The following is a 15,232-nucleotide window of genomic DNA, read 5'->3' as shown; positions in this document are numbered from 1 at the left end:
TTTCATTTTTATTTATTTATTTTTTAATCGCGTAACATAAACATATTAGCGTATGCAAACTGTACTGTATACAGTATGTATATGTATATGTATATTTGATGTCTTAACTATGCCCGTTTAATTGAATTAAAAAAAATTATTTAACACGAACATTAAGCTGTTTACATCTTCCGCCTGAGAACAGTCACCCGTTGCTACCCAACGCAGAATGGTGATTGGCTGACACCATCTGACACCCCTCTGATTGGAGAAAAAAGACGTGCTGGCGTGCTATACACACTACCAGGAAGAGGAATTCTTTCTATTCAAAACGTGTATTTTAAAAGTTTAAGAAGTAAAAACCTTACAGCGTACACAGATTTCTAAACTGATCAGGATCGTTATCTTTGTCTTATGCATAATAATGTTCACCGCTCTGTCCAGCAAATTAATAATAAACTGTATTTTATATAGCGTTTTAAACGAATAAGTAATTAGATTGCTCATAAACCTAATCACTTGCTTTTTCTTTTTATTTAGGCTCAGATTTCAACTATAGATCGTATTATTAATAACCATAATAACAACCAACCAACAAAAACAACCATATAAACATAATGGTGGTGCTGGACCTTCCAGTTTTATTTATTTATTTTTTAATCGCGTAACATAAACATATTACCGTATGCAAACTGTACTGTATACAATATGTATATGTATATTTAATGTCTTAACTGTGCCCGTTTAAGTATTGAATATTCATATCTAATTTTACCACTGAAGGGAAATCTTAACATAAACATACAGTATATGGCTGGTCTCGGTACTTTAAAGAAAAAAATACACACCGGTATTCCATTTCTCCCTAAACATTGTAAGCTTCGAAGTCTTTAACTAACGTGATACTGGAGTCAACAAGCATACTTTTAGAATTTGATTAAAAGGGAATATAATATGGAATCGCGTATCTAAAGAATTTAATAACGATATAATTATATTCATGTTGCAAAAGAACTGCAACGGACATAAAAACTCCCTTGCATGGTTTCATTACGACCAGAATCGGTCTTGAGATATTTTTAACTTGATTTACAGTATTTGAGAGGTATGTCTTAACACCGATACTACAGTGCTTAAGTACTGCTCACGTATATGTTTCTAGGTTTATATTATGCATTTCATACGGTCAAATTACTTTTGAGCAATAAGAAGCGAGAAAGGGTATGCGTTTTACTTTCGTTTTGTGCTGGGACCCGTGGATTGATTAGAGATATCAAGTACATACAAGTCATTTTTTAAATGTTGTAGTTCGTCTTGAAAAAATGTTACGAGTACATCATCTATCAACAATTACACAGGTTCTGTTTCCATATTGCGGATTTTGGTTACGTAATATTATTTTCTAGATTTCACGTTGTGAATATGATGGGATGTCTGATGGGATGTTCCTAAAAATCCATCCTCTGTAAAACGTCTTCTCTAGTTGTCCTGCATATGTATTCGCTAATGAAGCTGTGTGTTCTGAGCCTAGCCAGCTTAGAGGGCTAAAGACAGCTTGTGTTTAAATTGAGTGTAAGGCAATTTATGCTTCTAAAGTCATGGTCAGCATTTATCTTTGTACTGTGTTGTAAACTTGTTCTGTGCCAAGTCACATTATTTTATAGCGTTTTTAAAGCGTTATCAAATACGGTGTTACCGTAGTTTACTGAGTCCCATGTCACATGGTCTGTGATTGAAACCTGTAAAACCGGTTTGATTCGTCACAGCCAGCACTCTTCAGGTGTGAGGGTCTTCTGCTCAGAATGAAACGCTAAAATGTTTGTGTATATTCTAATGGTAGTGGGGGCGGGGTGTGTGGGAACAGGTTTGGTTGAAACATTTTCTCTGAAAGCATTTTCTTCTTGTAACCGATCTTGTTACAGCATGTTACAGTTTACTATTATTAACCATATTAATTTTAAGTGCTTAATGTAAAATCTTGTAAAAATATATTTTCATTGTTCAAATATACATTAAGTCTGACTATCATATAAGTCATATATATCATATATTTTTGTTTTTTTTTAACCCAATCTCCGGGAAACCATTAGTACGATGGTGAATCGGAGATTCTCAACCCTTGCTGCGTACGACTGGAAAAGAATTCGTGATCGGATCAACGAAATGCTTCGTAGGAGGAGGCGGTCTTTTCCTCTTGTCTAACAGTCTGTCCACAAACAAAACATTCCTGTTAGACAAGAGGAATTGAAAAAAAAACAATGTTGTCAATGAAAACCAGTGTGTGTGTGTCTCCCTGCTGGATGTCCCTCTCACAAACTGCTGAATTAATAAAATAATTTTATTGAAAACGAGTTTGTGATTGGCACAGAACAAGTTTACAACACAGTACAAAGATAAATGCTGACCATGACTTTAGAAGCATAAATTGCCTTACACTCAATTTAAACACAAGCTGTCTTTAGCCCTCTAAGCTGGCTAGGCTCAGAACACACAGCTTCATTAGCGAATACATATGCAGGACAACTAGAGAAGACGTTTTACAGAGGATGGATTTTTAGGAACATCCCATCAGACATCCCATCATATTCACAACGTGAAATCTAGAAAATAATATTACGTAACCAAAATCCGCAATATGGAAACAGAACCTGTGTAATTGTTGATAGATGATGTACTCGTAACATTTTTTCAAGACGAACTACAACATTTAAAAAATGACTTGTATGTACTTGATATCTCTAATCAATCCACGGGTCCCAGCACAAAACGAAAGTAAAACGCATACCGTTTCTCGCTTCTTATTCCTCAAAAGTAATTTGACCGTATGAAATGCACAATATAAACCTAGAAACATATACGTGAGCAGTACTTAAGCACTGTAGTATCGGTGTTAAGACATACCTCTCAAATACTGTAAATCAAGTTAAAAATATCTCAAGACCGATTCTGGTCGTAATGAAACCATGCAAGGGAGTTTTTATGTCCGTTGCAGTTCTTTTGCAACATGAATATAATTATATCGTTATTAAATTCTTTAGATACGCGATTCCATATTATATTCCCTTTTAATCAAATTCTAAAAGTATGCTTGTTGACTCCGGTATCGCGTTAGTTAAAGACTTCGATGCTTAAAATGTTTAGGGAGAAATGGAATACTGGTGTGTATGTTTTCTTTAAAGTACCGAGACCAGCCATATACTGTATGTTTAAGTTCCAAAATTAATATCGTTTATGGGCTTCACACGCGTTGCAGTATGCTCAGGCACTAAGTAAAAGGAGATGCTTCGTATTGCTTGACTAATTTTAAAAACTAAGTTATAAATATAAAAATTGCAGGCGCTGCTCTGGTGCGTCGGCTCCTACACAGTGCCTGTCTGCCGTAAGCGTTACAATATACATACAGTACCCAACACTGCTTGTACCCATCTGTCATGCAAATAAAACACCTTGAACTGAATTGAATTGAGGGGAGAAGGGGGGGATACTAAAGCCAATACTGGCTCAATGGGCTTTGACGTGCTAATGCGTTGGTTTAACGGTCCGGGTGTGGCAGGCTTCCAATGTCAACTCGACTCGATTAGAAGACAATGAACGTATTTTAGCCCTAAATGGATTAATAGCAAACATGGTTTACATAAAATACATTTTTCCAAGAAAGTTTATAATAATACGATCTATAGTTGAAATCTGAGCCTACTTTAAAAATAAAGGAAAAGCATTTTCAGAGAGCAGTCACGCTGTGTTTATGTAGAAAGCGATTAGGTTTATGAGCAATCTAATTACCTATTTGCTTAAAACGCTATATAAAATAAAGTTTATTTAGAGATGAATGATCAGTGTCGCAGTTTAAATAATGTGAGTCAGGAAACTAACACAGCGCCACCGGATTTAATAACGCAATAAAAACGCTATAAAATAATGTGACACAGTACAGCACAGTACAACAATACTGACCATGACTTTAGAAGCATAAATTACCTTACACTCAATTTAAACACAAGCTGTCTTTCTGTATGAACCTCTAAGCTGGTTCATACAGAAAATGTAGAAATGCATTAGCCTGATCATGATTAAAAAACACATAATTAAACACGCGTTTGCGATTTAAATCAGAACACGATTTAAATCAATATAAATGTTTATATTGTAACGCATACTGTCCAGCCTCCATTTCTCTATAAAAATTTACTGTTGCACACACACACACAATAGAAGCAGGAACCGCTGTCAGAAGGGAAGATATATTCAAAATATCGCAAATATCGATCATGTTGCGATATTTTGAAATATAAAAGTCAATTGATTGTCCATAATATCGCTTACCTAGTTTTTCGAAGAAATGTTTGTTAAAATAAAAGTCCAACACCAGCTGGATTCGAACACACAACCTGCCAGCTGGTAGTCACGCACCTAGACCAGTAGGCTACAAGACAGCTCGCATGATCAGGTAGGCGAAACAGCCTTACACAGTCCTGCCGCAGTACACGGATATAATCATACCGTTATTAAATTCTTTAGATACGCGATTCCATATTATATTCCCTTTTAATCAAATTCTAAAAGTATGCTTGTTGACTCCGGTATCACGTTAGTTAAAGACTTCGAAGCTTACAATGTTTAGGGAGAAATGGAATACCGGTGTGTATTTTTCCTTGTGATATTTTAAGCTCTAGTTGAATGATAGGTGTCGCATTTTAAATCATTTTCGTAGCTAGAAATTATGAAACGCCCTGTTAAAAGCAAGGAAGTTTTTATGCCCCGTTGAAGTAAAACAAAATGCCTGACAAAGTATGGCTTGGACAGATTCCAAGTGCTTGTACAAATGTGCTAAAGAAATTATACTTTGAGTATACAGCTTGTCCAAAGTCATCCATTATCAATACTATTAGTAATATCTTCAGTAAAGGCTTTGATGCATAAATATTTCTGATAAAGGTAGGTTGTGTACTTCTGTCCAACTGAGCAATCTTGCTTTCATAATATATACCAACATTTTAATGACTGATGATTAACATGCTGTAATACACTGTTCAAAATTAAAGGCTCAAATGCTGTACATGAGAGGTTAAGCTCCCCCTGGCGGTTTTACAAGGCGACGCCGGATAGTTAGTCACGTGACACACGTGACACACGTGATACCGCGTGATACTGCGTGATACTGTGACACGCCCACCGGGGTATGCCGCGAAATACCTCACCCATTTTGAATGGCTGCATCTGTATATCGTTATTTATTTCTTTAGATTCGCGATTCCATATTATATTCCCTTTTAATCAAATTCAGAAAGTATGCTTGTTGACTCCGGTATCTCTTTAGTTAAAGACTTCGATGCTTAAAATGTTTAGGGAGAAATGGAATACTGGTGTGTATTTTTTCTTTAAAGTACCAAGACCAGCCATATACTGTATGTTTATGTTCCAAAATTAATATCGTTTATGGCCTTCACACGCGTTACAGTATGCTCCTATTCTTTTTATGCTCAGCTACTAAGATTTCCCTTCAGTGGTAAAATTCCATATGAATATTCAATACTACAACGGGCACAGTTAAGACATTAAATATACATATACATACTGTATACAGTACAGTTTGCATACGGTAATATGTTTATGTTCCTAAATCAATCTCTTTTATGAGCATGTGAAAGGCACGGTGAATCGATTCTAAAAAATTACTGTACTTTGCATGATTGGAAACAAATGCGTGATTGCGAAATGCTGTGGTGTTACTTTTACAAAGACAGTCATTCATTATTAATACTATTAGTAATATCTTCATTAAAGACTTTGATGGCGACAGCTCAAACATGAGAGGTTGAGCTTTATTAGCTCCACCTTGCAGAAATTCTGGATACTATTATTTTGCTTCAGTATTATAGGAGAATTTACGGTAACTAGCGGTATTTACCGGTAACTTGCGGTAGGCTGCGTACAGCACACCGGAAAATAATGCGGTATCGCCCGCGTATTTTGAATGGCTGCATCTGTACGTTTTATTTCAACAAAGCCTTTCTTCTTTCCACCCTTCTGTACAAGCCAGATTAATGATGTGTGCGTGCTATTGTTGTCTCATGCTCAGTTTCTCCCATCTCTGTCATGGAGGACTGTAAATCCTTTAGAGCTGCCGTAGGTCTCTAAAGGCTTACCTTTCTACAGCTCTTCTTGCCCGGACACTCAGTTTTTGAGGACGGACAGTTCTGGGCAGATTCACAGTTGTTCCATATTTTCTCACCTTTTTAATAATGGACTTCACTGTGCTTCGAAGTATATTCAATGCCTTGGAAATTTTCTTATATCCTTGCCCTGACTGGTATTTTTCAAGAACCTTGTCTTGGATCTGCTTGGAATGTTCCTTAGTCTTCATTCTCAGAAATTCTCAGATACATCATGGTTCCATACTGTAATACAATAAAATGTGAAAAAGTCCAAGGGGGGTGTAGACTTTATAGTCAATGCATTTACATATACATTTAACATAGCTACAGTACAACACATTGCAGTAGCTCTAATGTGTTGTAAAGGTTTTAGGTTTAGAGGCTGTTTGTTGGGTTCAATTTATAGGCAATTATGGAGTGGAAAGAAGGAATCTTCCCATTTACCACTAGAAGTCCCCTTACACTACCAAGGCAGCCTAATTGTTCCTCTCTCCCTGAGTGTTGCGTGAAAATGTCATCAGCACCACCTAAGCTGCTAAAGAGCCCTATATTACAATCTTACGTGAGTTCTGTTTTGGTCATCCTAGACCCACGCCATCAGCTAAGTTGCTCTTTTCATATTTTTTTAACACTTGGAAAATATTTTTTTACTCAAGCCTTACAGCTTCCCCTTTTTCCTTATCTTAGAAGATAAACTTAATTTTCGGGCGTCTATACATGGGCTCTCTACCTCCTCTCTACCACTTAAACTAGTGAAAAGGGCAGTCCAAAAACCTACACTGTTACAAAGGATTTTCAAAATATTTTACCATTATCTCAGTAGTCTACCATATCATGTTGAACCTGAAGTATGTGGCAAAATCCCTATGACACATTTAAAAGAAAACAGATGAATTTGCCAAACAACCAAGTCAAATCAGATCAGAAAATTTAGTTGGAAGAACCACAACAGAGTGTTTGGACTATGTCAACCTTAGTATGATTGGTACAGTTAGTGAATGTTAAAAAATTCAGAATGAGGCTACAAAACTTCCAGTGACACAAACCAGCCCTATTACATTGAAAACAAGCAGGATTTTGAATATGTCTCCTTTAATCCAATAGAAATATTGCTCTTAATCATAAAATCATATGTAATGCACATCTTAACTTAGGTCTTAAAAGTGTTAATGATAAAAAGGATTACTTAAATCGTGAAGAAATATTTTTTTCTATTTTTCAATCAAGCTGAAATCACCCTTTCACTGTGTTTTGTTTTCATCAGTTGTTTTTTATAAGAAAAAATGGTAGGAATGGCAGTTAGTTTGAGCACAAGTTTTTGGTTCAGTATCTGAAATGAAAATATATTTTATATTACGAACTGTCAGGCTTCATAATCATGTAAACTCCAAAGCAGAAAACATTCAATACCCATGTCCTATCCCAAATTCCCAAGTATTTGAAAACAATTTCTATTGCAATAAAGTGCATGCTTTAGACCAAGCAAATTTTGCTAATGTATTAATTTATACATAATGTTACGAAACCAACATGTTTTTTTAGATACTTTAACTAGACTGCCGATTGAGCACAGTTGGATTGAGTTCAACATATTGACTTTGAGATGGTTTTACCGACTAACATTTCTGTGGTGAAATGTCTGCTGCATAGCCTGTACATATTCAGTCCTGCATCACATTAGATTATTTATTACAGTGACTAGTGAGTAGGAAGGGCCGGTTTTATATCACAATTCTCATGAACTCTCACACTTGCCCATGGCAAGACCAGCAGTTTGCGACAACATGGTGACCATACAATACTTTCAGTTGTGCTTAATTCAGAATTTGTAAAATTTTGTGACAGCATTAATTGATTTATTTTGTTAAAGAGATTAAATAACCGGTCTGAGAAATTGAAACTGCTTTACTTATGTTCTAACCATATTTTGGAATTTTCATGTAACTACTGAATGTTACTGAATGTTACTGAATTTTAATGTGGAGAAAAACATTATTATGGATATTGTAATCTTAACATTTAATTTTCTGCATTGGCACATGTGGAGGACTCAGTCTTTTGGGAGATAAAATTTTCCTCTTTCATATGGTCAAGCTGTTGTCCCTTATGCCAAGTGAGTTAAAACAAGCTGTATCAGTAGCACTCTTTCTTTATAGCAGTTGCATTGTTGGGGGTTGTCTGTATCTTCTGTGTTGATGTAAAATGTGCACTTTCATTGTGCATTACTATATTATCAAAATGTTAACCACAATGATTTTAGAATTGAATTAATATTTCAGTGAATAAGTGTCCATATCCTATTTAGTAAGAATACAAAATCCAAACAAATGGAGTACATGCTAACTAATTAAATGTATGCGTTGAACTGTGTGATTCTGTAATCAATTTAAATCTTTGTGAGATTGTCTGACATATTTTCTAGAAAAATAATATTTTTAAAATAAGAAGAAAACACAATTTGTTGAAATTATAATGGAATGTTCTTTATTAACCATTGTAATTTGGTCCTAAACATAGTGAAATGTGGATATTCATATTAACTGCACACAGGAACCAGGGAAGAGTACAACAGGCTAATTTTAAAACATGACAGATGGTTATTTGAAAACCTACAAAGAAACCATGTGTTCATTTATTACAGAAATACATCAGCCTTCCTTGGTTCCTCATGGCATTGTGTTTTGCAGATATTTCACAAACACACTGGGACAACATGGCTATGCATTACATTTAATGTCAGGAATCTGAACAGTAAATATTAAAATGGGATATTTCAAAGGCATCCTACCCATTCCATGTGAAGTAGGCTAGGATCATGGACAGTAAAAGATCATAAACATTCAGTGGCATTTTATTCAGAACTAAATGCTCATGACCTTATAATTTAGTGTCCTTTATCAAATATTTCCCATTCTTCCTTGCAAATTAATGATTGAATTTCCAAGTCCCCAATATTCATCCATCCATTCTCTAACTGCTTCTTCCAATTCAGGGTCACATGGGAACTGGAGCCTACAGATGCAGCCATTCAAAATGCGCGGTAAAAACCCGCGGTACAGTAACCGGAGGGTACCGCAGGGCAAGTGATTGGCTGGCCAAAATGACCGACAGGGGCACTCGTGGTGCATTGGTTGGTAGTGCAAAGATTTAATCATTTAATGTCTTTACTGTGCACATTTTAATCAGCTTAGTTTTGAATATTTATATGGATTTTACAACTAAAGGGAAATTTTAGTAGCTGAGCATAAAAAGAAGAGGAGCATAACGCATCTGAAGGTCATAAACGATATTAATTTAGGAACATAAACATTACTGTATGTATGTAAACTGTACTGTGTATGGCTGGTCTTGGTAGTTTAAAGAAAAAATACACACCAGTCTTCCATTTCTCCCTAAACATTTTAAGCATGAAAGTTTTATGAAACGGTACCCAAATATGCGATTGCTGTATAGAATGAATTTTAATTTAAAAAAATTATTTAGCACGAACATTAAGCTGTTTACATCTTCCGCCTGAGAACAGTCACCCGTTGCTACCCAACGCAGAATGGTGATTGGCTGACACCATCTGACACCCCTCTGATTGGAGAAAAAAGACATGCTGGTGTTCTTTACATACTGTACCAGGAAGAGGATTTCTTTCTATTCAAAACGTGTATTTTAAAAGTTTAAGAAGTAAAAACCTTACAGCGTACACAGATTTCTAAACTGATCAGGATCGTTATCTTTGTCTTATGCATAATAATGTTCACCGCTCTGTCCAGCAAATTAATAATAAACTTTATTTTATATAGCTTTTTAAACGAATAAGTAATTAGATTGCTCATAAACCTAATCACTTGCTTTTTCTTTTTATTTAGGCTCAGATTTCAACTATAGATCGTATTATTAATAACCATAATAACAACCAACCAACAAAAACAACCATATAAACATAATACCAACCAAAAACATAGATAACAACCACAATACAAAATCAAATAATCAAACCATTTTACTCTCGCAAAGTCCTCCAATTATCATAATCCCACCCCTTATGCAAAACCAAACCTTCCTCCCATCCCAGTTTATCCTGTTTATCATAAACAAAATCCACCTCAATTTTCAACATAAAGCATTACACAAAATCAATACCTCAACACTCCATACTCAACAACGATAATTCACAAACAGCCAGAACATGTAACTACACATTCCCAAACAGACCTAATTTCCATAGCCCCGCTCCTTATGCAAAACCAACATCCCTTCCCTGTTCTCTCTCTCCCCTGGCGGTTGTAATTGTTTTTATTTTCAAATAAATTTTAGCAAAGTCATGTATTTTAAAAATCTTAAGATTTTTATATTTATGTCTTTATTTAGTGGTTTCATTAGTGACAAAGGCTAAACTTTCTTGGAAAAATGTCTTTTATGTAAAACCATGTTTGCTATTAATTCATTCAGGGCTAAAATATGTTCATTGTCTTCTAATGAAAGAAGGGTTCCTTTCGCCGTAGTCGGGAGCCTAGCCTTTAACTAGTAAGTACTGTATTTACTGGGTTATTGAGGGGGGGGGGTGTCTTTCGCTGGAAATCTCGCCTCCTACTTTGAAAATACCCGTGAAACCGGTTCAATTCGTCACAGCCAGCACTCCTGCAGAGAGGGGGGTTGTACCTGCAGTGTATACAGTACACGCGTTATGCTCTTCGTTAATGTCTGTGAAGTTTTATTTAATCTCTGAGCCATACTGATTCTTCTGGAAGCCAGTTTCCGCCAGGGAGTAAAAAAAAAAACACACTATGGTATTCTCTCCAATGCAGTGCAGTTAAAAACATACCTCTGATGCTGCTCCTAAATGAATATCGTTTATGACCATCAGAAGCTTTATGCTCCTTTTCTTTTTTCCAGTGGATTGAACAGGGAGAGGCATTTCATGATGTACTTTTCACTGATGAAACAACAGTGGCTCTGGAACAGTTTTCAACCAAGTCGTTTTATAAAAAGGGGAGATATGTACACGTTACTGAAGCTAAAAGTTTAGCCTTTGTCACTAATGTAACCACTAAATAAAGACATATAGAAATCCCTACGTTACAGACTGTATATGGCTGGTATTGGTAGTTTAAAGAAAAAATACACACCAGTATTCCACTTTCTCCCTAAACATTTTAAGCATCAGAGTCTTACATGTGGTTATTTCGAAAACGTTTGTATGTGCTCCTTCTTACCATGTTACTGTTTACTGTTACTGACCATATTAAGTTTAAGTGCCTGTGGGCACTTTTCCTGTCCGTGGGGGGTGGACCGTCTTTCATTAGAAGGTTAGTCTGTTCTACTCTGAGAATGTAGAGGGGGTGGAAAGTGCCCGCGGTCATTTAATTAGTATTAAAATCTTAGTTATCTTTCTAGTTCACAGGTTTGCATGCATAATTTAATTTTGAAAGCCACTGAGACATCAGGTACTACTGTTGTATTTATGAAAAAGAAACAAAACAAAAAACATACTAACAACTGTGCCATCCTACTCCTTAGTTAATACATTTTATTATTCATAAACAGTTAACATTGTTAGCAAAATATTTTGAATTATATTTAACCCTATTTTTTCTTTAGTTTTGTATTTAACTTATTATATGATAGTCAGACTTAATGTATATTAATGTATATTTGAACAATGAAAATATATTTTTACAAGATTTTACATTAAGCACTTAAAATTAATATGGTTAATAATAGTAAACTGTAACATGCTGTAACAAGATCGATTAAACTGCGAAGAAAATCCTTTCAGAGAAAATGTTTCAGGTGTGAAGAACATAGATCTCCAATGCAATTTCAACCAAACCTGTTCTCACACACCATGCCCCCACTACCATTAGAATATACAAACATTTTAGCGTTTCATTCTGAGCAGAAGACCCTCACACCTGAAGAGTGCTGGCTGTGACGAATTAAACCGGTTTTACAGGTTTCAATCACAGACCATGTGACATGGGACTCAGTAAAGTAACACACAGTGCCACTGGATTTGATAATACCTAACCAAAATCCGCAATATGGAAACAGAACCTGTGTAATTGTTGATAGATGATGTACTCGTAACATTTTTTCAAGACGAACTACAACATTTAAAAAAAGTACTTGATATCTCTAATCAATCCACGGGTTCCAGCACAAAACGAAACTAAAACGCATACCGTTTCGCGCTTCTTATTAGTTGCTCAAAAGTAATTTGACCGTATGAAATGCATAATATAAACCTAGAAACATATACGTGAGCAGTACTTAAGCACTGTAGTATCGGTGTTAAGACATACCTCTCAAATACTGTAAATCAAGTTAAAAATATCTCAAGACCGATTCTGGTCGTAATGAAACCATGTTTCATGTATGTTTTCTTTTTCATCTTGAAATAACTCATTTCTAAATACCTTTTTCACTGTTAACATCTTGTAGCAACTTTGCGACAAAATATACACTCTGACAGTTCATCCTGCTACCAACATTAAATAAAACAAATCTTAAGATTTCTATATTTATGTCTTTATTTAGTGGTTTCATTCGAAGCTTACAATGTTTAGGGAGAAATGGAATACTGGTGTGTATTTTTTTCTTTAAAGTACCGAGACCAGCCATATACTGTATGTTTATGTTAAGATTTCCCTTCAGTGGTAAAATTAGATATGAATATTCAATACTTAAACGGGCACAGTTAAGACATTAAATATACATATACATATTGTATACAGTACAGTTTGCATACGGTAATATGTTTATGTTATGCGATTAAAAAATAAATAAATAAAACTGAAAGGTCCAGCACCAGCTAGATTCGAACACACAACCTGCCAGTTGGTAGTCACGCACCTAGACCAGTAGGCTACAAGACAGCTCGCATAAACAGGCAGGCGAAACAGCCCTACACAGCCCTGCCGCAGTACACGGATATAATCATACCGTTATTAAATTCTTGAGATACGCGATTCCATATTATATTCCCTTTTAATCAAATTCTAAAAGTATGCTTGTTGACTCCGGTATCACGTTAGTTAAAGACTTCGAAGCTTACAATGTTTAGGGAGAAATGGAATACTGGTGTGTATTTTTTTCTTTTCATGATAGGTGTCACATTTTAAATCATTTTCGTAGTTAGAAATTATGAAACGCCCTGTTAAAAGCAAGGAAGTTTTTATGCCCGTTGAAGTAAAACAAAATGCCTGACAAAGTATGGCTTGGACAGATTCCAAGTGCTTGTACAAATGTGCTAAAGAAATTATACTTTGAGTATACAGCTTGTCCAAAGTCATCCATTATTAATACTATTAGTGATATCTTCAGTAAAAGCTTTGATGCATAAATATTTCTGATAAAGGTAGGTTGTGTACTTTTGTCCAACTGAGCAATTTTGCTTTCATAAAATATACCAACATTTTAATGACTGATGATTAACATGCTGTAATACACAGTTCAAAATTAAAGGCTCAAATGCTGTACATGAGAGGTTAAGCTCCCCCTGGTGGTTTTACAAGGCGACGCCGGATAGTTAGTCACGTGACACACGTGAACCGCGTGATACCCCGGTGGGCGTGTTGCGGTATGCCGCGAAATACCTCACCCATTTTGAATGGCTGCATCTGTATACCAGTGTAGCGGCAATGCTTGTTAATAAGACAGAATTAAGTGTTGCTGTGCTTTCCCAAATTAGGCCTCATCTCTCTGTTCATCTCTGTGGTGCAGCCACAGAGAAACTATTCATGAAGGCTGATTTAAAGATGTTTTCTTTTGATAAGGGACAGCTCCCAAGTGGGGATGCACTTAGCTAAGCCTGGCTATCATGATCAATGGTCATCCATTGACACCTATCTGTCTAGGGAGTGCCAGATGGACATCTGGACTGCATTCCTAGGTGTCAGGAGTAAGTGAATCATATCTCACCTTGATCATCCAATCAGGGACTGGTAGGGCCGAGTAACCCACGTGGGACTCTGATGCCCATGGAACTCCAGGTAAAAACAGGCAACACAGAGAGCCTGCAGTGGAATTCTGTGGACTTTTCTAAAGGGAATTCAAAGGAGAATTCCAGGGCAGGACGGCCCAGGAGCAGAAGGCTCCCAAGGGCAGGACATTCTCGCAGCACGCCTCCTGACCATCCTGAGACTCAGCCCGGACAACCACGGAATGGCCAGTGTGTCCGAGTGCCAGAACTTTCCTTTGTTCTAAGAGTCTAGAGCGGAGGTTGCCAGAGAGTAACCAGAGGATCCACCCAAGGTTAGCACCAGCAGCAGGCCTCGTGAACAGGTCAGAACTGTGGATAGCTGAATCACTATTCAGAACTAGCTCTTCATCAGGAATGAACCGGTCCTCTTCCTGACTTGCTGGGACCCACAGTCATCTTTTCTCCTGTGCACAAACTGTGCTAGTTAAAGCCAACACTAACTAGCCGGTCAGTGAGCACCAGCAGCGCACCATCGCAAGCCGCACAGCACAGCCTGGCACCGAGCCAGAGAGCGCGGATTGGACAGCAACAGCCTGCAACTGCTTCTTTGAGTCCGCAGGAGATCTGAATCCCCAGAGATTGGATGAGTATTCAACTTCAATGCATTACAGCTCGAGAATTCAATTGTTATCCCAACCAGTTAATATCAATTTAATTCCTAAGAGTTATGTACTTGTTTTGAGTATCTAATGTAGAAGTTGTAACCACGTTCAATCACGAAACGGTCTAAATGAATGATATACTGAACGTATGTCCTCTTGATATATGTAACTCTTTGTAACTGACTGAATATATACCTTTTGTATTCTGATAACCCTCTCGATAAGATCTGTTAGGGTTATATGCATATTCTATGTATTAATAAATGTATCCTCGTGTATTAGTACGTGTGTGTGTGCGTTGTTTGAGTTATATTGCATGGTTGGATTCTAAAGCCATCAAAAGAATCAATTTTGTGATTTACTGCTACAATTAATAATTGTCCCAGTAAATGCCCAAACCCTACAGAACTGGTGCCTTCAGAGAGCACACTACACCAGCAAGCAGGTGCAAGGTAGGTTACACCCTAAATGGGATACCAGACCAGTCTGACACAAACAGACACTCTTATAACAGGGCCAGA

This window comes from Lepisosteus platostomus, chromosome 11 (genome assembly GCF_059453375.1).
Source record: "Lepisosteus platostomus isolate fLepPlt1 chromosome 11, fLepPlt1.hap1, whole genome shotgun sequence".
NCBI classification, from domain to species: Eukaryota; Metazoa; Chordata; class Actinopteri; order Semionotiformes; family Lepisosteidae; genus Lepisosteus; species Lepisosteus platostomus.
The sequence above is the reverse complement of the archived record's forward strand: the minus strand, read 5'-3'. Positions refer to the sequence as shown.